Consider the following 26,582-nt stretch of genomic DNA (forward strand, 5'->3'; position numbering starts at 1 on the left):
ATTAAGGCATCACATGTTGGAAAGGAAATTTGCACTCTCCACCTATCGGCACAATGAGAGTATACTTCCCAGATGGTCCACTCCATACCTTACCCGAAGGATAGCACCAAAACAGATATAGAGACACAGGTGTAAGCTGAACCCTCCTGTTTGGACAGAGACCAAAAAAAACTATGGAATCATCCTCCCCATGTCTGTAATGATGGGCTTAGGGCCAAAAGCCAAGAGTCCTACCCCAAGCATCGGATCCCCCTGGATTCCGAAGACCCAACACTTGAGAATAGTTCAGCCAAAGGCCCAAACCATCTTCGGGATGGCTGAGATCATCCAATATTCTCACATATAGCTTTGAGCGCAAACACCTCCCAACCCTGACACTTCCTCCCATTCATCAAGGCAGGCAGCAATAACGGATGTAGAAACACCCACGCCATTAAAAAGAAAAAGGACCATACATATATATATATATATATATATATATATATATATATATATATATATATATATATATATATATATATACATACATAATTACACATATATATATATATATATATATATATATATATATATATATATATATATATATATATATATATATATATATATATATATATATATATATATATATATATATATATATATATATATATATATATATATATATATATATACATAATTACACATATACATAAGGGAAATTTTACTCAGAGTTGGGACAGCAACATGAAAGAGAGCTTATAAAATTTGGAGAAGGTTGAAGTAATATTAAAAGAAAGAGAAAGTTTAGAAAGAGAAATTTGGATTCGAACTGGGGGAGCAATTTCCTCAAGTTCGAGAGCCCTCTTGGTGAAGCTCAATGACTTCATCAAGGCAATCTTTCATTAAGAGGGGCTGTTGTGAAGAGATCCACAGACGGAGAACCCCACAAAGTCAGGACTTTGTTTGCTACTAGATGATCCAAAGATCACTCTGTACTCACTATCCGAGACGAGATGCTCAGCTGAGGTTGTTGGCAAGCACATTCCTTTTGCCTGGAATGAAGTATGCCGATACTGGAATCGAGTGAATCTTGGACCATCTAGGTATCTCAACTGTTAGATAGAATAGGGGCTACAAAAAAGTACCTCCGCGTTTGTTGATGTAAGCCACTGCTATGTTATTGTCGCTCATCACCACCACTGAGTGGCCCGCCAGGAACTGGTGGAACTGATGAAGGGCCAGGAAGACAGCCTTCATCTCTAGGAGATTTATGTGAAGGTATTCTTCCGACTGATCAGAGGCTTGAGGTCGTGTGGTGCAGCACGTGGGGCCCCCGCCCCTCTTCTTGGAGTGTGAGAACAGCATCAAATCTGAGGGAGGACGAAAAGATCCACTCCTTTTCGTAGATTCTCGTCTGACACCAACCAATCGAGGTCCGTCTGTTCCGCCGATCCTCTGGGGATCAAAATGTCCAGGGTATTGAAGGCCTGATTCCACCTGGAATTGAGTTGCCACTGGAGAGATTGAATCCTGAGGCGACTGTTGGGAACTAGACAGGCCAGAGATGAAAGGTGCCCGAAGAGACTTAGCCACGTCTGGGCTGGAAGTTCTTCTCGTCTGAGAATGGTCAGCCTCCTTACCCTGTCGTCTGATGGGAAGCCTTTGTAGAGATTGGTGTCTACAGTATTATCATGCCTAGGTATACCAGTCTCTGTGTAGGAAGCAGGAAGGACTTCGAGGTTTACCATGATCCCCAGATCTTGGCAAAAATCAGAATTTTGTCTCGGTATTGAAGAAGGGTTGACACTGAGTCCGCTAGGATTAGCCAGTTGTCCAGATATTGGAGGAGACTGATGCTAATCCTGTGTGTCCAAGATGACATTAGGGCGAACATTTTGGTGAAGCCTTGAGGTGCTGTGGAAAGACCGTAGCACAGCACCTTGAACTGGTACTTTCTGTTGTCTAGGCTGAAGCCTTGAGGTGCTGTGGAAAGACCGTAGCACAGCACCTTGAACTGGTACTTTCTGTTGTCTAGGCTGAATCCTAAGTACTTCCTTGAAGACGGATGGATTGGGATCTGGAAGTATGCGTCCTTTAGGTCCAGTGTGCACATGAAGTCCTGTGGTCTTACCGCTTGTCTGACCGTGTCTGCCGTCTCCATGCTGAACGGAGTTTGCTTGAAAAACTTGTTAGAGCCGAGAGGTCGATGACTGGTCTCTAGCCTCCAGACGTCTTTTTCACCAGAAAGAGTTGACTGAAGAAGCCTGGAGACCCATCGAGGACCTCCTGGAGAGCACCCTTCTTCAACAGGGTCTGAACTTCTGCACGGAGGGCTAGCCCCTTTGCTGATCCCATCGCAAAGGAGTCTATCGACACTGGATTCCTGATCAGGGGAGGGACAGATGACGCGATATGCTGAACGAATCACAAAGACTGTCCAGGGTTCAGCCCAGAGTTGCTTCCACCTGTCCCGGCAACTTTGTAGGCACCCCACTGGTGGATAAGTGAGGGGAGTGCCTATCCTAGCGATTGCGGCCTCGGCCGCTCCCTCTACAATGTTTTCCTCCCCTGGAGGACTTTGAGCATTTCCTGTCCTTGGTGGGAAAGGGCTTTTTAGACACCGCTGGATTCGCTGCTGTCTTGTTCGTCAAGGTCTTGGCTGGACGGGAATACTGAGGAGCAAGTGTTTTATAGGGCTTTTATGTCAAAGCCCTATGGAGAAGGGAGTCCTGGTGAGACTTCCTCTATCTCTCAGCAGCAGTTTCCACATCTTTTGGCTCAAAAAGAGAGGAGTTCCTAAGCCTAGTGCTCTAGACATTCGGGACCTGCTGATGGAATCTCTGACACAGCATCTTGACGTTTCAGGATGGTGTCCGCCCATAAGTTCGAGACTTGATGGGCCAGAAACTCGATGATGTGGGTGCCTGAGAGAAAGAAAGTTTCCCTGTCTTTCCTGGTGAGTTCATTGGAAAAATCCTCGGTCCGTACCAGGATTCCCAGGGTTCCCAACCAAAGATCAAGCCACGTAGCCTGCATGGCATACTTCGTGACCTTTACTTGGTTGAGGATCTCTGCTGCCGAGAAAGAGACCTGACGGCTGGAGACCCACTCAAGAGAGACCCCCTTGGTGCGCTCTTCCAGAGAGTGATGAAGTGGAAGAGCTGGACGAGACTTGTCCAAGACCTCAAAGTATCTCCTTTGCTGAACGAGAGGAGGTTGGAGGAGGTTGAAGTAGCTTGTCGGTAGAAACGGAACGTTGAGAAGAGGAGAGATCGGAGAGCTGTTGGGCGATCTTTGCCTGGGCACTTTAGCCCTTGAGACCGGGGCAAGGCTGCACTGGTCTTTGAGGGCTTCAGAGTGCCAAAGACACGATCTAAGACCGTGTCTTTGCTCTCTCGTGGGGGTATCTCCGGGTCGGGAGTACCCTGATGAGAGTCAGGACCTGCCAGAAGGCATGTTCTGACTTTCTGCTCCCCCTCTGAAGTGGGACTGGCAGCGAAGTCTCCTTCTTTCCACCCCGAGAGCTTCTCTCGGGTGGGTTGTGAAAATCCCTAGAGTGACTGGTGGTTCCTGCATATCTGGAGGTCCTTGATGAGGACTTTAGCAGAGTTTTTGAGTTCTTTGATTCCTTCCGGGGAAGGACATAGGACTCTAGCATCGAAGGCCGGTTGGAGTTGTCCTCCTTGACTTCCGCTGGAGATGGAGAGCTCTCTGAGCAAGGAGAACCTTCCTCCGAAGGTGGAAGGGAGGAAATCTGTCACTCGCGAGGCTCCCTCAGCAAAGGTGAGGAACGAGAGCATCCGGAGGGAGAGTCAGGAAGGAAAGGCCTCAAAGGACTAACAGGAGTCAGTTTCACCCTAAGAGATGTTACTGCATACGAGACTCCTCTTTAAATCTTCAGGGGAGAAGAAGCCGAAGCCCTTTGCAGGAGCTCTGCTGGTACCGTCGGATGTTAAGAGGTATCATAAGAGCGAGATGAAAAAGCAGGCCCAAAGGCTTGCACAAATGCTCTGACCATGATACTGAACCAACGCTGCTTGCTGACAGTGGCACTGTCGGAAAGCTCTCCTGAAGAGAAAGGGACCGAAGGTTCCCTATGAGGAGTCTCGACCGATGGTTGATGCAGTGGGTCCGCCTTCAAAGATGAGATCTTCGGTATTGTATCTTGAATCCTTCTGTGGAGCCCCTTCCCTCTTTCCCCGGTTGTCACACTGTAATGCATTTGCGGGGAGGGGAATGGGCCATTGGTGACCTGTCAAATCACCTATCGTTTTTGTTCCTTTTGACTGGGAGACTTCCTTGAAGTTAGAGAAACCTGTTCCACTGTCTTGCGCGTGCACAGCAGGGTGCTGGCGCGTTGGCGAGCGCTTGCGTCCAGGAGAGCTAACGCGCAGGAGCCCGCTGACGCACAGGAAAGCACTGGTGTGTTGGACAACCCTGGTGAGCAAGGGAGTGCCGATGTACTGGAGAGCGCTGGCTAGCTGGGGAGCACTGACGCGCAGGAGAGCGCTGGAGACCCGGAGAGCGCGGGCGAGCTGGAGAGCGCTGGTGCGCAGGATAGCGCTTGCGAGCTGGAGAGTGCCAAAGCGTAGGACAGCATTGGCGAGCTGGAAGGCGTCGACATGTAGGAGAGCGCAGATGCGGTGGAAAGCGCTGGAGCGCAGGAGAGCGCTATATCACAGGAAAGCACTATATCACAGGAGAGCGCTATAGCACAGGAGAGCACTGTCAAGCTGGGGAGCGCAGGTGCGCTGGCGAACTGGCAAACGCTGATATTTGAAAAGGCGTGAACGCGCTGAAGAGCGCTGGCGATCAGGAGAGCGATGATGCGCTTAAGAGCATTGACGAGCTGGAGAGAGTTGACGTGCTGCTGAGCGCCAACAAGTTGGTGGTGAGCGCAGGTGCACTGATGAGCACTAGTACGTTGGAGAGGGCTGGTACTGCGTAGGGCGGCGCGTTCGCAAGCGCGAGTGACGTTTGGACACATCGCGAGCCAGCAAGCATGGAACATGACTCAGGAACAGAGAAAGCAGGTCAGAAGGTCAGCGAGAAGCAGAAGATCGTGTTGGAAGATCAGGAACATGGATGTGCCCTTTGGAAGGGCAAACATCCTCCGAAGGGGATCACATGCGATCTCCAGAAGAGTTCGAGGACTAGCAGCAGCGTCGTCAGGAGAATGTCCAGGCGAGGATGTGGGTTGAGTGCCACAAGACCACGGAAGAGAAGGCTCCTCTGTGGGGGAAGGGAAGATGAGGCAACTCTAAGGCAAAGCGAAAGGCTAGCTCTGCGAGATCATTGACTCCCCAGAGATTAGCAAGCCGACTTTTGGAAGCAGCAGTCCTCCGCAGAGGAGTCTCTATGAGTGAACTCCACCGAGGAGGAGAACACTCATAGGAGTGACAAATGAAAGACTTTGGTTCCCCCTCAAAGGATGATCAGGAAGAGCAGTCGTCAGCAACAGCTGAAGAGTCTGAAGGGGAAGGGGCGTCGGCGGCAGCAGCAGCAGAAGACGCCTCAGATACCACAATATCAACACATGACAGAGGATCCACCTCCAAAGTAGACGAAGGCTGCACACTAGCAGCACGGAGGATGAGCTGCAGCAAGAGTCCTTGGAGGGCGGACCCAGAAGCCCCAAGGCCGATCACACCTGTATAAAGGGAGAAAGACAAGGCCTCACCCAGGGGAGAGGTTGGGCCGCTTCGCTAGGGGAAGCAACACCATCTCTCAAAGACCGGGGTTGACCATCAATTAAAGGGCATACGCAGCAGCAGCAGAAGACGCCTCAGACACCACTATATCAACACATGACAGAGGATCCACCTCCGAAGTAGACGAAGGCTGCACACTAGCAGCACGAAGGATGAGCTGCAGCAAGAGTCCTTGGGGGGCGGACCCAGAAGCCCTAAGGACCGATCACACCTGTATAAAGGGAGAAAGACAAGGTCTCTCCCGGGGGAAAAGGTTGGGCCGCTTCGCTAGGGGAAGCAACACCATCTCTCAAGGACCGGGGTTGACCATCAATTAAAGGGCATACGCAGCAGCAGCAGCAGAAGACGCCTCAGACACCACTATATCAACACATGACAGAGGATCCACCTCCAAAGTAGACAAAGGCTGCACACTAGCAGCACAGATGATGAGCTGCAGCAAGGAGTCTTTGGAGGGCGGACCCGGAAGCCCCAAGGACGATCACACCTGTATAAAGAGAGAAAGACAAGGCCTCACCCAGGGGAAAGGTGGAGCCGCTTCGCTAGGGGAAGAAACTCCATCTGTCGAGGCCCGGGGTTGACCATTAATTAAAGGGCATACGCTACTACTCGTCGGTCTCTCAGAAGAGGCCGAATGAGCAGGAGCTTCAGAGGAAGGTTGGGAAACGCAAGATGAAGCCTTGGGTTTTTTCCCCTTCAAAGAAACCTTCCAAGGAGAAATACAGTATACCCGCTTTGACTTCTTCTTGTGCCGGCGCCCAAACCTTTCCCACTGGGAGGCAGACCACTCCCGACACTCACTACATGACAAATCGGAGATAATTTGTATTTTTCCGTAACTAATACAAACCTGGAGTTATTCATGTGGATTATCTTTCAGCGGAGCTAGAATATAGCCATTAGACTTATAACTGCGAGGTGGCAACCCTGCCTAACCACTTGAGCGGGTAGGCTTGGGGGTACCCAGCTGCCTCTACATACAGTATACTCTTACAGCAGTGAGAGATCACTTTTGACTGCAGGCAGGACTTCTAGGGGACAGGTGATGGCAGGCCAATTTATATAACTCCAGGTTTGTATTAGTTAGGGAAAAATACAAATTATCTCCGAATTCGTCATTTGTTCCCATACTAACATACCTTCCATTATTTATGTGGATGACTCACTCTTAGGTGGGTGGAAGTCCTAGTTCTGGTACGGACATTGACCAAGTTTTACCTAGTACAATATATTACTGTGGTCCAGGGGAAACTTTGACACCTCGCTAAAATATACAAAGTGAGTATAATAGCGGCCTGTGCAATGCAGTGTAATAAAGGTTGTAGTCTTGTATGAACACCTTCATATAGGAAAACAAGACGTATCCCATTGCTTCCCTCGCAGAGAGCAATAGGGATGTGGACAGTATATAAATTTATAACTTATACTAGGCTACACAAGGGAAGTGATAATTACCTGCAGAGGTTGAAACCAGCTTGCAGAGGTTGAAACCAGCTTGCAGAGGGACCCATGGTGCTGTACCACAAGGGAGGGGAAGATGAAGAAAGGAGAGCCAGACATTCTCTCATTCATCCCAGTCTTTACCCAGGAAACCAATAGCCTCAGCCAACTGCTACTTATCCATCAAGGAGCCTGAGTTATCTTAAACTACTTGTTGAGCACCCACCACAGGACCGGTAGTGAATGTATCGTCTCCTTTTAAATAATGGGCTGTGAAGGTGATCTGTATCTTCCACACACCCGCTTAAAGTACTTGCATCACGGACAAGTTGCGTTTGAATGCCCAAGGCTCTTTCGATTACTTGACAGATCCAGGAGGAAACCGTGTTCTTGGTGATCCTCCTCTTTACTCTCCCTGAGCCAACAAACGGGTGTTAGTCGGGGCCGTGTTGCTGCAGTGCGTTTAAGACCGTATCTCAAACTCCTCACTGGGCATAATAAAAACTGATCTGGGTCATTGGTTACAGAACAAAGACTTGCAATCTGAAAGGGCCCAAATCTATGGTCCAGCACCCCGGATTTTGAATCTTGCCAATAAACTCAGGGACAAAGCCGAGTGTCACTTTCCCCCATCCCCTTGAATAGGCAATGTCATACAAGAGACCATGTAGTTCACAGACTCTCTTTGCCAAGGGTAAAGCGAGCAGGGACGCCATCTTTAAAGTGAGGTTCGGTCAGTTGCATGGCTTAATGGTTCGTAATGAGGTCTTTTCAAGGATCTCAAGACGCGAACCACGTTCCAAGGAGGAGGCCTAATTTCTGACTGGGGGCAAGTGTTGTCATAACTCCATACGAGTAAAGAAAGCTCCAACGAAGAGGAAATATCCACTCCCTTCAGCTTAAGGCAAGGCTTAAGGCTGAGCGGTAACCTTTCACCGCCGAGACTGAAAGGAGCTTTTCCCCCGAGGGTAAATAAGAAACTCCGCTATTACTGGAATAATGACATCGAGTGGAGAGATATTTCTTCCACAAAACCAACCAAAGAATACTCAACATTTTGCCTGGTAGACCTAGACTGAGAACCTACGCAAGTATCCGGACATTCGTTCTGCAACTTCGTCGTGAAAAGCCCTTCTGAGAGAGGAGACGCTGGATAGTCTCCACGCATGAAGTTGAAGCAACTGCACTGCGTGTGGTTGTTTGAGTAGATCTCGTTGTGGATGGAGCTCTCTCAGTAGATCTACTAAAAGTTGCAGGAGGTCTAAAAACTACTCTGCATGTTGCCATAGCGGAGCTACAAACATTGGAGGCTCTGGTCTTGTTGAGCAGTCTTCTCATCAGACAAAACGGGGGAAAGGCGTACACGTCGACATTATCCCACCGTTGTTGAATTGCATCTTCTCATTGAGCCTGAGGGTCCAGGACTGGAGAACAGTACCGCGGAAGCTTGCTGTTCAGAAATGTTGCGAACAGGTCTACAGTCTGGGAACCCCACTGAGTCAGGACTTTGTTGGCTATCTGAGGATTCAAAGACCATTCAGAGCCTACTATCCGAGTCGCTTTGCTTATATTGTCCGCGAGCACATTCCTCTTGTCTGGAATAAATCTAGCCGATTCACACACTGAATGTTCTGACCATATGAGGATCTTTACTACAAGATGGCATAGAGGCTGCGAAAAGGTACTGCCGTGTTTGTTTATGTAAGCCACTACTGTGGTGGTGTCATTCATCAACACCACAGAGTGACCTGCCAGCAACTGTTGGAACTGATAAAGAGCTAGTAAGCTGCTCTCTTCTCTAGAAGATTCATGTGCTGGTACCTTTCTGACTCTGACCAAAGGCCGGAGATTATATGGTGTAGAAGGCGAGCCCACCACCCTTCTTTTGATGCATCTGTGAAGAGCATCAAATCCGGAGGGGGAACGAGAAGATTCTGGACCCTTCGAAGGTTTTCATCTACTATCCACCAACTCAAATTCGTCACCTGATCCTGAGTTATGCGAACTCGAGTGTCCGGTGGATTGGAGTGTTGGTTCCACACGGACTTCAGCTGCCACTGCAGAAATCTTATCCTGAGGCGGCTGTTCGGAACAAGACGGATGAGAGAGGTCAGATGGCCTAACAGACTCAACCAACTAGAGGTGGAAGAACTTCTCTTCTGAGGAAGGGTGCTGCCACTCCCTTCAGTTTGTGTACTCTTTCGTCTGATAGGAAGACTTTCTCTTGGACAGCGTTTATGATCATACCGAGGTATACCAGTCTTTGTGAAGGTTGCAGTAGACTTCTAGTAATTTATCAGGACCCTCAGGTCCTGACAAAACTCTAGAAGTATGTCCCGGTGACGAAGAAGGGTCATCTCCGAGTCTGGTAGGATCAGCCAGTCATCCAGATATCCGAGAAAATGGATGCCATTACCGTGAGCTCAAGATGACACTTGGGCAAACACTCTCGTGAATACCTGAGGAGCTGTCGCAAGACCGAAGCATAGAACCTTGAACTGGTATGTCTTTTCCTCGTATATGAATCTTAGATACCTCCTTTAAGACAGATGGATTGTAATCGGGAAGTATACGTCCTTGAGATCCAGTGTGCACATGAAGTCCTTTGGACAAACCGCTTGGATGACTATGTCTGCCATCACCATTCTGAACAGAGTCTGTTACACAAACTTGTTTAGAGGGGAGAGATCGAAGACTGGTCTCCAGCCTCCAGTTGCCTTTTTCCCACCAGAAAAAATCGACTGCAGAAGCCTGGGTGGACCCGCCACAGGGGACCATCTCTGTGCCTCAGTCATTCGAGCTTCCCTTGCCGCATTGTTCTTCGGTTTCGTCTTGATGTCCTTCGATTCCCTACGCACAAGACGTTCCTCCGCGGTCTTAGGAAGGGGAACCTGCGAGGTTTTCAAGGCACTTAACGAAGCCTTGGCAGTAGGAGCTGAAGGCTCCACCTCTGGAGGAGGTAAGGAAACCGGACGTTGGTTGGAGGCACTACCTTAATGTCTTGAGGGTTGAAGGGATGGACTCATCTCCATGGGCCAGCCCAAGTCCCTACTCGTCCTAGGGCGGATGATGTCGGCATGAGGTGGTGCTACGTCTCTCATCCTCCTTTTCTGTCTCTTAGTTATGACCTCCTTTACCTTTACTGGAGTAAAGGGCAAGTTGGCCATATAAGAGTCAGCGGCTTGAGGACCTGCGTACCTTATCTGCTGTCGACCTCCTTCTAGGGTCCTGACTCCCATCTGACGAACTCAACGAGGGTTCCAAGGGGATCCTAGAGGTTGCCTTGACTGGAACAGTCTGAGTTTGCGGCATTGGGGGAACCACGTTCAGAGACTTCAGCAAGGTGGTGATGAACGTACTGTACTCACCCATGGAGGAAGTCTGATCCTCTAGGTAAGCCCTGAACTTCCCTTGGAGTGTGTCCTTTGAGGTGAACTCTAGGAGGAGTGCGAAGGAAGGTAAAGACTAATAGGTATGTTAGCGAACCTATTAGGAGGCTCTATGAAACCGTCTGGAAAGGATGTCAGTCTTCCGCTGGAGGTGGAAAAAGCAGAGGGTCGATGCGAAGGTGTTAGCACCGCATTTGCTCTAGGTTCCGACACATGTGCTCGTGAACTGCTAACGGAAACCATCATTTTGCTCGCAAAATCACGAGTTTCACACATCAATGGAGCGATTCAGGAGCAGAAGTCCTCGTAACGGAAGCACTAGGAGCCACACTGAAAGAGGAAGGTCTAATGCCTTCCTGCTGCCTCAGAGAAGCACCTACATCCGACGAAGTCGGCAGAGGAGGCCTCCGAGTAGGAACTACTCCTGTTGGAGAACGTGTCACAGTGTCACATGTAGGCGAGTGCTTCGCGAAGACTCGCCAGGCAATGAAAGAAACTGGGGGTTTAGCTGGACGCCTGTCTGAGGAGTGGTCATTCTTATCACCAGGTCCAGTCCGAGGTTGTTTGGAAGAGGGTCTGGTGGTTGAGGGGCTACGCACTGATGGACTGCGCGTGTGCCTACCTCTACCTCTAGATGAGGAACGTCTAGACCTTGATCACGGGAGCGTCGTCCTCAAAAGCACGAGTGCCGTTCTCATTGTGGAGGATTGATTTTTGTTTTATTTTCATTCATTTTTTGTTGTTTGCCAAATCCTGAGAGAGAGAGAGAGAGAGAGAGAGAGAGAGAGAGAGAGAGAGAGAGAGAGAGAGAGAGAGAGAGAGAGAGAGAGAGAGAGAGAGAGAGTGTGTGTTTGTGTGTCAGCGAGCAAGAAGTAGTTAGTGTATTGATTGTTTGTTGCGAGAAAGACTGTTGGAATAATTGACTGTTTGTTTACTATATAGCTAGGTTAGGACAGTGGTAAATGTTTCGGAGCGAATGCTTTTTTTGATTGATTGCAGTTGTGTGTGTGTGCACGCTGGATTTAGATATTTATTTGATTTCAACCAGCGTTGGAAGTGATTGTTCATTTTTGAGCAAGTACAGTTTTGTTTATATTTGCTAGGAGTGATTCTGAATAATAGAAACCTTTTATTATTTATCTTTGGTTATGGTGCGATAGTTTAGTTAGCTAGGCGTGTTCGTAAGTGTTTTTCTTTTTTCATTTGCAGGCCGTAATTCCTCCTTTGGAAAGTTATCTTTTTATGATTATTGGCCAATTTTTGCGGACCTGGACTACGATTATGATTATGATTTGCTTGCTCTGAATGACTTTATTGATATTGATGCCATAATGACCCAGCTCGTCTGAAGGAGTTTCCGTTCGATTACTGATGATAAAGATTACGATGATGATGATGACTAATTAACTGGCCCCAGAATAGGAAGTGAGTGTGGCAGAGTTTGACTCTGGGTACTGCCGTTTGCCAATGAGTTGTGGCAGTGGGCCTTGTATGGACGACGGTGTCCACACACAGTCATACATACAGTATATATACATATATATATGCTCTACAAACTTTGCTGTAATTATTATTTTAGTTTTAAGTGGTTTTTGGTACTGTTTGTGAAATGTGTCAGTGTCAAGTTTTGTGAATGCATTTCATATCGAGTATTGGCTTATTAGAATGTTACATGTATTGATTTATTTAGTTTCAAGTATGCCAATACGTTTAATTGCTGTTGATTCAGGGTTAAGTGATTATTTCAATTTAAGGATTTTAGTATTAAGGATTAATAATAACCGATATTTAGATGAAGAAATTTAGTATTAAGCGATTGTTATAATTGTAAAGAAATATAGTTGTAAGGTTATGTTTTGCTTTCGTTTCCCTTCAGTCTAAGAGTCCAGTTTATGATAATGTAAGGGGAAAGTTTGTGATGAGGAGGCAATTGTCTGTAAGAGTGATCAAGGGTGTGGGGATTGCTTTTGTGTGCATCCCACCACATCGTGATCTATATCGCAAGGAACTAGAACACAAGCGGTTGGACCTAGGTCTAGACTGGGCTCGTGATCGTGCGTAACGCGATCGCGAGACTTGTCCTTGTGAAGAGAAACGCCTCCGAGGAGAGTGTTGAGACCTGTGGTTCCTTGAGTGCGAAGCTCTAAAGCGTGAGCGTCTTATACAAGAGGAGCGTTCGGATCGTGATGACCTACGATCCATCAGATCTTCCAATCGTCGCGAACGCCGATCAGGGGACGAGTGTCGAGAAGGGTGAGGCAACAGCAATGCTCATCCTTTAGCGCTGCTGGTGGTAGGAGCACTGGTCCCCGGAAGATCTACACCTGCAACCTGCGGGTTCCTGTGGGGAGAAACAAAGGGTTGAAGGTTAAGGGACGACGAGGTCCCAGGATGGAGAGAAGGTTCGTCGTCAGCAGGAGGTCGTTTGAGAGGCAAACACAAGCAATCGCCTCATCCGCGCGTGGAAGGGCCAGGAGAGGGCGACAGATGGACCTCGCACAGTTCCAGAACGCGAGATGTCGACGGCTTCGGAGAAGGGTCCTTCATAGCACCAAGCTGAAGGTGCAGCAGCTGCTCCTCCTCCGAAGGGGGTCCCGAAATTCCTAAGGACGACCACACCTGCAAAAGATCTGAAAGGGAGAATAGATCCCTGGCAGCTAGAGGTGATGTTGCTCCTCTATGGGAAGCAACAACCCCCCAGTACTCCGGGAGAGGGGTTGCCAAGGAGTTAGTCGATCTGCGCTCCTACTCAATCGTCCCTCGGAAGAGCGCGAGCGAGAAGGAGCTTTTGAAAAAGATTTAGTGGTGCGCTAAGAATAAGAAAGCGCTTTCCTCACCCGTGGGAGAAAGATTGTGCTTCGCCTTATTCTTCCTGTGCCGCCCAAATTTCTCCCATTAGGAGAAACCCCGCTTGCAGCGATGCCCTCTGCACGAAGGACACAAAGAGTGCGGGTCGGTCTCCAACGACGACATGAAGGTACCGCACGCGGCACCCTCGTGTCCTGGACAAGTTCGCATGAAGGCGATCATAGAGAGAACATGCACACCTGTAAAGAGAAAGCAAAATCAAGAAGTCCAATGGCAGTCAGGGGGAGAGAGGACACTTCCGATCTCTACCAAGCCAAAAGAAAATGTGACGTCTCACTTCTGTGAGAGTATATATAGAGGAGGCTGGGTACCCCCCAGCCTACCCGCTCAAGCGGTTAGGCAGGGATGCCATCTAGCAATTAAAGTCTAGTGGCTACCTTCCAGCTCTGCTGAAAGATAATCTATATAAATAATGGAAGGTTTGTTAATAAGGGAACAAAATTATTTTCAATCACACTGTGACCTCAACTAAAGAGAAAGCATAAACAAAAAGCATTAATGGCAGATCAAAATATAACTTGGTGATGTGAAGAAAAATTGAAGAATTTTCTTCACTACTCTTCTTCTTCACAGTTTACTTTATGTAGACACTGTTATTGTTCGTGATATCACAGCAGGGAAAATGCGAGTGATGATTCTTCCATAAGCGAGTGTCTCGAGATAAATATTTTTGTATCTATTATTTTACCTCAAGTAGTTAGGTACTTTAAATTTCTCACTACTACAACTTAAGTCCGCTAGTCTTGGAGGTATGCTTGTCCACACACATAAGCCCGATTTGCTAATTACCTTTCAGTTTCATTTTTTATTTTGTATGCCAGATGTTTAGTGCTAGGATTATCTATTGTCCCCTGGAGTTGAAAGATTTCTCCTTGTATTCTAAAGCATACTGCTTAAAAATCCCAAACCACAAGTGTTTCAAGCCTGTCCTAAATTGGAGATGGCATCTCAAGACCACTGGCCTACGCATCGAGATGTGCTGTTGTTGAGTGGCGGAAGCCGGACGCAGCCAACCTGAACTTGACCTCACAAGTTCTAGGCCACACTACCGACAGGTGGATCAATTGCGTACATTGTCAACTTAGTGCTCCCACTCACGCCCACTAGCCTGTCCCCCTGTACATCAACGGATCCGGATTCCAGGAAGGGCAGGGACAAATAGAAGCCTTGAGAGGTCACAGATATTGAGGAAAAGCAACAAGTCTCGTAAGAACCTCTGATCAAGGCTAGGAGCGCGTTGGAAGGAGCCATTGAACTGACTCCGCTAAACCACTGCAGTAGGCCTAGTGAGGTAGAACTCAAGACTGTCATTCTCTGGATACGGGTGGCCAGGATAAAAAAAATCTTGCGAGGTAATTAATGGCCATTCCCCCTTTAGATAAGTTTTCATACATCTCAAGTTAAGTTTACATAACATTCTGGCATGACATTTTTCGGGCTGCGTGTGTGGAATTTATTATAATTGTGTTTTATTTGTTGGTAATTAGCTTGATGTCACTGACCACGTGTTTGGACCTCACAGTAGCCTACTGCATTAGTTATTTACCATAAGATTTTGATTTTATTTATTCCGTTTGAGGGTTAATCCCATGTGTTCATAGAGTTTATTAATTTCAAATTTTTTGTGTTGTAAATTGCAGTTGATATTTCATTTATTAATTTTGTCATTTGAATAAATCATTATTGAGCTACTCCGATTCTCTTCTTTACTGTATTAAAGAAATTATAATAGAATGAAGACATTGGTATCTTTAACCTCATTATTTGAAGATTCTACCAATCTATAGTCTAGTATGGGTTAGTTGTACCAGAGATGTTGAAGAGAGTAACCTACTGTAGGTATCGGTAAGTTGATATAAGCAAGTGTACGCTTCTTTAATTCAGTGCTTTGAAGCTGAAGACCCCCATTTAACTTTACTTAAATACATCACTGCTCATGTCCATTGCCTTTGTTTATATTAACGTAAATGCCTGTCCAGCATCTCACTGGGGTCACTAGGACGGATTCCAAATAAGGCCTAAAAGTGTAGATGACCTTAGATTGATAAAGCTAGGGTAGACCATTAATTAATTACAGTACTTAGTCACATGTGGAGTTTTAGGTTTCTGGACAGAGAAGACTTTATTATCAGAGTGAAGGTTCGTGAACTGCAGCACCAAAGTTATTGCCAGGGTGCTGTGCCCTCAAGTGTTAGCGCTCCTATCCTTCCCTGTTGATCCTTGTTGCTTGCAGCAGGGAGACTTACTTGGTCCAAGGTCCTGCTCATCTTCAACAAAAATACAATTCTCCACAGGCGAGGATGATGACGGCAACGACCGTTCACCATCCGAGCCGAAAGCAAAGTGAGCTAAATCACAGCTGTGTGAGAGGGAGTGGTGGCAAGCTACCCCCACTAACTAGCAGAATGGGTACTTAACCCTGGCTAAATTTTAATGGCTTGTCCTTTCAGCTTCACCGAAAGTGATACCCCTAATAAATAGCGTAGGTTTGCATTCCAGTTACGGAACAAACAGTATTTTGTATACAATACTGTACAGCACAGTACAGTAGTTGATATAACAAAAATATAAATACATAATGAATACGCAAACAATAAAAATTAAAAGAAAAATTATCAGCACAACACCACTAACCGTTTACGCAAGTTTTACACAGTAAGTCTCAAATAGGATGATGCGACTCGAGCCGTCGACTGTTTGGCGTGTGGGGTAGCATAATGTACGTATCAAAATTTATACCAAAATCACTATTAACACACTGGATATGAAACAGTTTTTACATAACTTTTCTTCCATCACAATGCGGCTATGCACAAAGAGGACTGAAGGGGAAGATCCACACGCATGAAGATATGATGAGTGTGAGAACTAGTCAGCGAGAGAGAGGGTGTTGAGCTGTGCAAAGAGGGAAAAGCAAAGTCAGTTTAAATTTGTTGGGACGCGAGAGTACTTATTGCGAAACCGCTAATCTAACAGGTGAATTTTTATTTATTATGTTACATGGTTCTCTGTATTGCGAACGACCGAATCTGAGAAGAGAGAACCCGTGAATATTTTCACTTCACTTAACATTGGTACAGTAACTCCTTTTTCTTGTAATTACCTTCGCCAAGGAAGTTGGAAGGTTATGTTTTCGCCCCAGTTTGTGTGTGTTGGTTTGTGAACAGCTTCCTGGCCACAATTTTAATCGTAGAGTAATGAAGCTTAACTTGCGTAAAAAGCTGGAAATTATTAAATTTGGGAAGGTCAAGGTTGAAGGTCAAGGTCAAGCAAATTGTCCAATTCACATAATCAGCCATAAGTTTAGGCATCATTGTCACCGAGACTTTAATCTTAGTTCATGTTTGAGTAATTGAAAATCCATGCCAATTAATACACATTAAGGTTAAAGGTCAAGGTCAAGAAATAAGCTGCCGCAGCAGAGGTTTGTGCTCTGCTGAGAGTTGTCTTCATTGTGATATATTGTATAATTTTTTTTGTTAAGAAGTGCAGCAATTCAATGCTTCAAGTCCATTTTAAATTTAAAGGGCTATGGAATGTTGAGCAAAAGCGTTTCCCTCAAATTCGATATGAACTACAGAGATTAGAAATCTTATAGATATAGATAGCAATATGCAAAATTTTTACCATAAATATAAAACAGGAAATGCCAGAGAACTCTTTGATTCATATGTTTAACATAAACTTGTACTGAACTTTAAGGATTGTGAAGTGATTGCTAAGCCTGCATTTATAAAAGTGAAGGTGTTTCCCTAACATTCTGGGGCCAATTACCAGTTAACCCTTTTTAAGTATGCAAGTCGTGTTGAAAAAAGGCAAAATGCGTAAAAAAAAAATAATTTACTTCATTATTAATTATATAAAATTTCTTAAACAATTTTGAAACAAAGATGCTACACTAATTTTCTAGGCATCACCTACAGCTCATCTTAACCATGACCCTAAACAAATGAATTTGGGTGAAAAAATGGGAACTAGGGATATTAGGAAAGGAGAAACAAAACTTTCTCAAAGGCAAAAGACAGGGCAATTAAGATATTGATAAGAGTAGTGCTGTTAGGTTAGGTTAAAGCTTGGGGAAAAGTCGTTGCCCAACGTACAAAGTTACTTTTTTCACCAATGCCAGTGATACACCATTTCTGCATCCTCTACAGTACTTCAAAGTTTAAAAATGTCCAACTTTTTTTATTGGTCCCATGAGCAACTTTTAAACTTGACATACGTAGTTGTATAAACAACACCCTGCAGCCTCAGACTGGGATGCAAAAGCCAATGTTTATACAGAAGAGATCATGATGCACTAGTAGCAGCTTTTTCTAACATAACTCTTAGTCATTAATATTAATAATGTTATTGAAGAAGAGGTGATGCAAAACCTAGCACTTCTTCTAAGTCAGCATAGTCAAGAAATGCAACAAATTAGAAAGTCTAAGAAATCTCTTCTCTAGGACTTCATAGATCTCTGCAAGTTTTGGGTACAATTTACAAGAACTCTGCTTGGATATTGCCATTGTATTGTGTATTGAAGTGCTGTATTGTTGCATCCTAATGACAGATAATGTAAAGTTACCTGTAATAGGGCTTCAGCACAAAAACTCTCTTCTCATATTAGTACAGTATCCTATTTGGTGATTGTAGGTTTTGAGAAGCTTGTAAAGCGTATTTGGATCAATTTTCATGTAATCTATGAAATCTAGTTCCGATTCAATTTACATCTCCCACTGTATGGTAACATGACTTAGCTAATTTTCTTGCCTTTGAACCCATATCTTATTCTTCCTTTTTTCTGGCAAACATGGCAAGAACAATACACAAGAGAATTCTCTTTTTGTACATAAGACTGTTCATTTTCTCATTACTCGTACACCAATCACTCTTGCTGTAGTCACCATGCTCTCTCTGCGCAACTGCTATCGTTTGGATGCCAGCATAAAGACCTCTACTGAATTTTGTTCGAGGAGAAACAAAGTTCACCAAACAACGTTCAATAAATATACGACACTTTAATTTTTAGCCATATATTTTTCAAACTAGCTATCTTGTGCTTTATACATTTCTGACCAAGATTATTGGGGCAACCCACCTGATCATGAGTTTTTGGACCCCCTTATATAAAGACAATTAAGGGGGACTCCAGTGGAAAACCAGGGTTATTTGGGTGAGGAAATGCCAAAAATGAATGATTTGCAGCAAAAAATAATGGTCAGAAATGCAAAATAAACACAAGATAACCAGTTGGAAAAATTGCGGTTAATGTAAGTGGTTGAAAATTAGAGTATCACAATTCTCTATAATTCACTTCATGTTCTTCTAATGATTTTTGCTAAGCCATGACTTGCCTCACTCACATAAAACAAAAGCATCACTGCTCCTATGTACTGGTAAGCAGTATATGCTGAGCAGCACTCGCTTGCCCCTTTGATTATCATGGCTTTGGTCACTATTTTGGGGATATTTTTAAAAGAAATCTAATGGTCTTTGCTCTGCCGTAGCTCGCTTCACTCGTGAAAAAATAAAACATTAATGCTCATATGTTCTAGCAAGTGGTACGTGTGGAGATGCCCTCACAGTAAGAAATATAAAACTCCATACTGTTAATTAAAGTGCTCAAATAACATAAAAGATTTAATTTGCCTACAATTTAAAATAATACGATATGTACCATATATATAAAAATAATTGATAGATACTTTTTATCTTTCTTGTATTCTTCAATATTTCTGATTTATGTACCAATAACCGATAGATATTTTGTATTCTTTGATATTTTTGTGTTATAGGGTGCTGTAATGAACGTTGCCATCCTTTCTTCCCAGTTCCTGCTCAGTGCACTCGGCAAGTTAACTTTTTTCCTGTGAAATCCCAAGAAGGGTTCGACATTTTGGAAGCGTAGAGTGTCGTCTACATTAGAAGAGCTCGCAAAAGCAAGTACAATCAACGCATGCGCAATATCTTGCCATCAGTCTCCCAAGTGTAAACAATGGACAGAGTGAGAAATAGACTTGTACGCTTTAATCTACCGATACGCAAGTTATTATGCTCCAGCTCCTATTAAACATATACGTAAAGAGAAAAATAACACATTAGCTAGCACTCGTCCATTTATCATAGCAAATTTCAGTTTTGCTAGTAATTAAAAGTATCATAACCCACAAAAGTATCATATATTAAACAAACACTCTGTCATGTGAACGGAACCTAAGCCACGGGTTATTAGCATCTAGTTTGTGGCGACCAACTACAGGTCAGAGTTATCAATTCTGCAGTGTGCATCATTAAATTTCATGGTAAATAGTGTACCCTGAATATTTTGTGCATCCTAATGGAGAAGTGTACACAAAAAAAAGGAGGGATAATCACCATCAGTAGCTTCTTTTTCTGCATAAGTTAAAGGTAATAAGCTTAGACCAAGGATAAATACATACAATATTACCACTCGCTTTACAATGCTATTTACTATGGCAACCGACGTCACTGACCGGTTCGATTGTAAAGAAATTAGGGGGATATATACTAGCCCAAGGTACCCATAACTACTCTGGCCTAAAGTTTTGTGTTCTTGCTTACCAGAGAAGATTGTGACACCCGGACTCCTCATCACCCTAACCTAACATTGAACACCACTAAACAAAAATGGAGAATTTCCAGGAATATCGTATGAAAGAATGAAATATAATGGTGAAAATATGAGTAAAAAGAAAAAACACCAAAAAGAAGTAATTTTTGATAGGAGTAATAGCATATATATATATATATATATATATATATATATATATATATATATATATATATATATATATATATATATATATATATATATAGCCCAAGTGCATAAGGAGATTATTGAAGGTTTCAAAGCGATATGATGAAGATCAGAATAGGGGAGAGAATAGGGTAGAGAGAGTCTCACGAGGTGGAGACAATTCTTTGATTATCTAGTCAAATCTATCAAAAATATGATTTATAGCCTAACAGCAATCTTGGGAAACTTTGAAAATCATACCAACTAGTCTACGCAAAATCTTCACAAACAACTTATGGCCAAATTTGAACAGGCGGGCCCAGCTCTGTTTAGACTGCCCTCCAATAAGCTTCGAGACATAACTGGGAATAAATTGTTATTGATAAAAGGCAGGTTTTCCTTTCTACTGAAGGAATTTGGAAGATTTATTATAGTTAAGGAGGGGACATTTTCAACTAAACTGATATTTCCTATAATGTGCTGGATACCGGTAAAATAAATGCTGACATTCCTGACAAAGTTCATTTGGTTAGTCATAAGATTATTTGAGCTCGGTAAACAACAAATCTAACATGAATTAACCATAAATACTCATTATACTTTAATTTTCTTACCTATACACGGCTCCTAAGGCACATTTGTTAATGTAAATTGTCAAAACACGATGACGTTTGATCGTGACGAGCGGGAACCGTAAAGAAAACGATTGGTGGGCGGTGACGGAGTTAATGTTTACTTGTGACGTCACAGTCTGCCAAACGTCAAATGGAGTTTTTTTTTTTTTTTTTTTTTTTTTTTTTTTTTTTTTTTTTTTTTTTTTTTTTACCGCAATATTTTGGATTACACGAAGACTTGGTATATTTTTTGTACGTATAATTTTCCGCTACCAAAAGTAGGCGTCGCATTTGCATATATTAATCGAATGGAGTATATTTGTTGAATAATGCAGTAGTATCGTCATCTAGTAAACAGTAGGCTATTAAGTAGTGTGTGTAATTATTATTATTATTATTATTATTATTATTATTATTATTATTATTATTATTATTATTATTATTTTTAATATTATTATTATTATTATTATTATTATAAGCCTAGTTGGAAAAGCAGGATGCTATAAGTCCAGGGGTCCCAGCAGGGAAAATAGCCCAGTGAGGAAATGAAGCAAGGAAGAATAAAATATTTTAAGAACAGTAATATTAAACACTTTAACAAAACAAAAGGAAGAGAAATTAGATACCATAGTGTGCCCGAGTGTACCCTCAAGCAAGAGAACTCTAACCCAAGACAGTGGAAGACCATAGTAGCCTACAGAGGCTATGCCACTACCCAAGATCAAAGAGCAATGGTTTGATTTTGGAGAGTCCTTCTCCCAGAAAAGCTGCTTACCATAGCTAAAGAGTCTCTTCTACCCTTACAAAGAGGAAAGCAGCCACTGAACAAATACAATGCAGTAGTTAATCCCTTAGGTGAAGAAGAATTGTTTAGGTTACCTCAGTGTTGTCATGTGTATGATGACATAGGAGAATCAGTGAAGAATAGGCTTGACTATTCGGTGTTTTGTAGGCAAAGGGAAATGAACCGTAACCGCAGAATGATCCAATATAGTATTGTCTGGCCAGTCAAATGACCCCATAACTCTTTAGCGGTAGTATCTCAGCAGGTGACTGGTGCCTTGGTCAATCTACTACTCATTATTATTATTATTATTATTATTATTATTATTATTATTATTATTATTATTATTATTATGGGTATGGCTAACGGTATGTCTGATAATTTTTTGGTGGAAGGAAAATTAGTTGTAGCAAAAGAGTGGGGGAATAGAGTAGGTGGATGTAAAAGGGAGCTAGTGAGGGTTGAAAAGCTAATAAAACCAGGGGTAAAAAGTAAATATCAGGAAAGGTTGAAAATGGCATATGACGAGGTGAGAGTAAGAGAAACTGGTAATTTAGAGGAGGAGTGGAAGTTAGCAAAAGAAAATTTTGTTGGGATTGCAAGTGATGTATGTGGCAAGAAGGTTGTCGGAGGCAGCATGAGGAAGGGCAGTGAATGGTGGAATGAAGGAGTGAAGGTAAAAGTGGAAGAGAAAAAGAGGGCTTTTGAAGAATGGCTGCAGAGTAATAGTATACAGAAGTATGAAAAATATAGAGAGAAAAATGTGGAAGTAAAGCGCAAGGTACGTGAGGCAAAGAGGGCAGCTGACCTGAGGTGGGGTCAGGGATTGGGTCACTCATATGAAGAGAATAAGAAGATTGATTGATTGATTTAAAGTTTTCAGGCATCCTGACATCTGAGGTCATTGACGCCGGCAACATTTAATTTATGTATACAAAAATAAAAGATAAAATAAAATAAAAAATAAAAGTATTCAATTAAAATCATAAAAGTTGAATGTCATAAAAGTTAAATATTTTTCAGAAGACCTGCTTCTGAAATAAATCTAAAAATGCCACTTGCATGGTAGGACACATCATTTCCAAGAATCTTGGCAAGGATGAACCTGCCACCCTCACCTCGAGCCTCAAACAAATATCTATTCCGCAAGTTGTTATAATTGGGGCATTCGGTCAACAAATGCCTTACTGTTAGAGGTACTACACAGTCGTCACAATACGGTTGGTGTTGGCCCTTCAGCAGAAACTCGTGTGTCAACCGAGTGTGACCAATACGGAGACGACAAAGAGACGTCTCCCATTTTCGGGGCATCATATTATACCTCCAAGGAGATATGTCATTTGTTATCTCTCGCATTTTATTGCCATCTTGACTATCCCATTGCTGTTGCCATTTATTGCAAACCAATTTCTTGATGTCAGGTAAGAAATCATCACAGGGAATGGGATACCTTCTTGGCAGCAACTCTGATGCAGCCTCCTTAGCCAGTGAATCTGCCTTCTCATTCCCGGACACACCTACATGTGCTGGAACCCAACAAAATTGAACTGTTATACCTCTCCGTCCAATAATGAAAAGCCATTCTAAAATCTTTAAAACTAGAGGGTTATTAGAATTAAAAACTTCCATAGCTTGAAGGACACTCCTTGCATCACTAAAAATTGTAAAATTACCCTCCTTCTCCAACGCTATTTTCTCAATAGCGGTTAATATGCCATACAGTTCGGCAGTAAATATAGAAGCGGTCAGAGTAAGTGCACCTCTACAATTAAAACCATTACTATGTACTCCAAATCCAACGCCAGCATCAGATTTGGAGCCATCGGTATAGATAAAAGTTGATCCTCTATGTTCTCTAACATGTTCATTAAAAAGAGACCTGGCTTCTAATAAAAAGAAGTTTTGGAAAGAAGTGAAGAGAGTAAGGAAGGCTGGCGCAAGAATTGAAGAGACAGTGAAAGATGGAAATGGAAGGATGTTAAACGGAGAGGAGGCAAGGAAAAGGTGGGCGGAATATTTTGAAAGTTTGCTGAATGTTGAGGATAATAGGGAGGCAGATATAATTGCTGTTCCAGGTGTTGAGGTGCCAGTGATGGGAGATGAGAATGAGAGAGAGAGATTACAATAGAGGAAGTGAGGAGAGCACTAGATGAAACGAGAGTAGGAAAAGCATCTGATATGGATGGTGTGAAAGCTGAGATGTTGAAGGAAGGGGGTGTGACTGTACTTGAATGGTTGGTGAGATTGTTTAATATGTGTTTTGTGTTGTCAATGGTACCAGTAGATTGGGTTTGTGCATGTATTGTACCACTATATAAGGGTAAGGGAGATGTGCATGAGTGTTGTAATTCAAGAGGTATTAGTTTGTTGAGTGTAGTTGGAAAAGTGTATGGTAGAGTAATGATTAATAGGATTAAGAATAAAACAGAGAATGCATTCTTGGAAGTACAGGGTGGTTTTAGAAGAGGTAGGGGTTGTATGAATCAGATTTTTACAGTTAGGCAGATATGCGGGAAATATTTAGCAAAAGGTAAGGAGGTGTATGTTGCGTTTATGGATCTGGAGAAAGCGTATGATAGAGTTGATAGGGAAGCAATGTGGAATGTGATGAGGTTATATGGAGTTGGTGGAAGGTTGTTGCAAGCAGTGAAAAGTTTCTACAAAGGTAGTAAAGCATATGTTAGAATAGGAAATGAAGTGAGTGATTGGTTTCCGGTGAGAGTGGGGCTGAGACAGGGATGTGTGATGTCGCCGTGGTTGTTTAACTTGTATGTTGATGGAGTGGTAAGAGAGGTGAATGCTCGAGTGCTTGGACGAGGATTAAAACTGGTAGACGAGAATAACCATGAATAGGAGGTAAATCAATTGTTGTTTGCGGATGATGCTGTACTGGTAGCAGACACAGAAGAGAAGCTTGACCGACTAGTGACAGAATTTGGAAGGGTGTGTGAGAGAAGGAAGTTGAGAGTTAATGTGGGTAAGAGTAAGGTTATGAAATGTACGAGAAGGGAAGGTGGTGCAAGGTTGAATGTCATGTTGAATGGAGAGTTACTTGAGGAGGTGGATCAGTTTAAGTACTTGGGGTCTGTTGTTGCAGCAAATGGTGGAGTGGAAGCAGATGTGCGTCAGAAAGTGAATGAAGGATGGAAAATGTTGGGGGCAGTTAAAGGAGTAGTAAAAAATAGAGGGTTGGGCATGAATGTAAAGAGAGTTCTGTAGGAGAAAGTGATTGTACCAACTGTGATGTATGGATAGGACTTGTGGGGAATGAAAGTGACGGAGAGACAGAAATTGAATGTATTTGAGATGAAGTGTCTAAGGAGTATGGCTGGTGTATCTCGAGTAGATAGGGTTAGGAACGAAGTGGTGAGGGAGAGAACGGGTGTAAGAAATGAGTTAGCGGCTAGAGTGGATATGAATGTGTTGAGGTGGTTTGGCCATGTTGAGAGAATGGAAAATGGTTGTCTGCTAAATAAGGTGATGAATGCAAGAGTTGATGGGAGAAGTACAAGAGGAAGGCCAAGGTTTGGGTGGATGGATGGTGTGAAGAAAGCTCTGGGTGATAGGAGGATAGATGTGAGAGAGGCAAGAGAGCGTGCTAGAAATAGGAATGAATGGCGAGCGATTGTGACGCAGTTCCGGTAGGCCCTGCTGCTTCCTCCGGTGCCTTAGATGACCGCGGAGGTAGCAGCAGAAGGGGATTCAGCATTGTGAAGCTCCATCTGTGGTGGATAATGTGGGAGGTTGGGCTGTGGCGCCCTAGCAGTACCAGCTGAATTCGGTTGAGTCCCTGGTTAGGCTGGAGGAACGTAGAGAGTAGAGGTCCCCTTTTTGTTTTGTTTTTTCGTTGATGTCGGCTACCCCCCAAAACTGGGGGAAGTGCCTTTGGTATATGATGATGATTATTGTTATTATTATTATTATTAGCTAAGTTATAACCTTCGTTAGAAAAGCAAGATGCTATAAGCCCAAGGGCTCCAACAAGAAAAAATAGCCCAGTGAGGAAAGGAAATGTGGAAATAAATAGACGATGTGAGAAATAATGAACAATTGAAGTGAAATGTTTAAAAAACAGTAACAACACTAAAACAGATATTTCATATATAAACTATAAAAAGACTTACGTCAGCCTGTTCAACATAAAAACATTTACTGCTGGTTTCGAATTTCTACCAATTCAATTACCCGATTGGGAAGATCATTCGACAATTTGTCACAGCTGGAATAAAACTTCTAGAATACCGTGTGGTATTGAGCCTCATGGTGGAGAAAACCTGAATATTAAAATTAACTGCATAACTAGTATTACAAATAGGGTGGAACTGTCCGGGAAGATTTTTATGTAAAGGATGTTCAAAATTGTGAAAAATCCTATGCAACATGCATATCGAACTAATTGAACGACGGTACCAGAGATTAATATCTAGATCAAGCTTTCGAATACCGAAAAGACTGCTTGGTTGGTAGAAATTACTGTGTGCATATTGGAAACTCTTATTCATCATATGAACCTTTAACAGAGGGGTACCCCAGGGGAGTGTACTGGGCCCAATCTAATTCTGCATCTATACTACCTGTCTATCGGAAATACTGTGTTACAAAGGCATGGTGTGAAGTTCAAACTATTTGCGGATGACACACACTTTTCACTACTGTAACTTTAAACCGAATCCTTGATAGTGTTAGAGAATGGATGACAATTGAACAACTAAAATTAAATGCCGCAGTTTGGAAGAACTAAAGAAATTAACGTTTAGCACAAATCCACAGAAGTTTGCGGTTTTAGTAATTAGATACAAAAAGAAGAGGTTAAAAGGTTTAATGGGGTGTTTAGAAATGGAAGGATAGAAACAGTTAAGGAATATAAATACTTGGAGAATGGTAGAAAAAGGAAACCATAGTCTCAGCATAAGCAAAAGGGAAGCAAAAATAGAATACATGGTACAAGTAACGGTATTATTTCACTGTATTACAGGCATATTTTCTGTTCGAAATGAGAATTTGTAATACAGTAAAATTTTACCGGATATATATATATATATATATATATAT

General features: G+C 43.2%; 1 protein-coding gene across 2 annotated transcripts in view; it reads right to left on the bottom strand.

Annotated features, from left to right (window-relative positions):
• The window catches only part of Mtp (microsomal triacylglycerol transfer protein), a 278,389-nt gene extending 257,509 nt beyond the window's left edge, over positions 1-20,880 (bottom strand). For both annotated transcript variants that reach the window (XM_068373770.1, XM_068373769.1), the window contains exon 1: positions 20,747-20,880. The gene's annotated coding sequence lies outside the window, so the exon portion shown is untranslated. The remainder of the gene's footprint in view (positions 1-20,746) is intronic.
• Between the last annotated feature and the right edge of the window lie 5,702 nt (positions 20,881-26,582).

Source organism: Palaemon carinicauda, chromosome 5, assembly GCF_036898095.1.
Source record: "Palaemon carinicauda isolate YSFRI2023 chromosome 5, ASM3689809v2, whole genome shotgun sequence".
Taxonomy (NCBI): domain Eukaryota; kingdom Metazoa; phylum Arthropoda; class Malacostraca; order Decapoda; family Palaemonidae; genus Palaemon; species Palaemon carinicauda.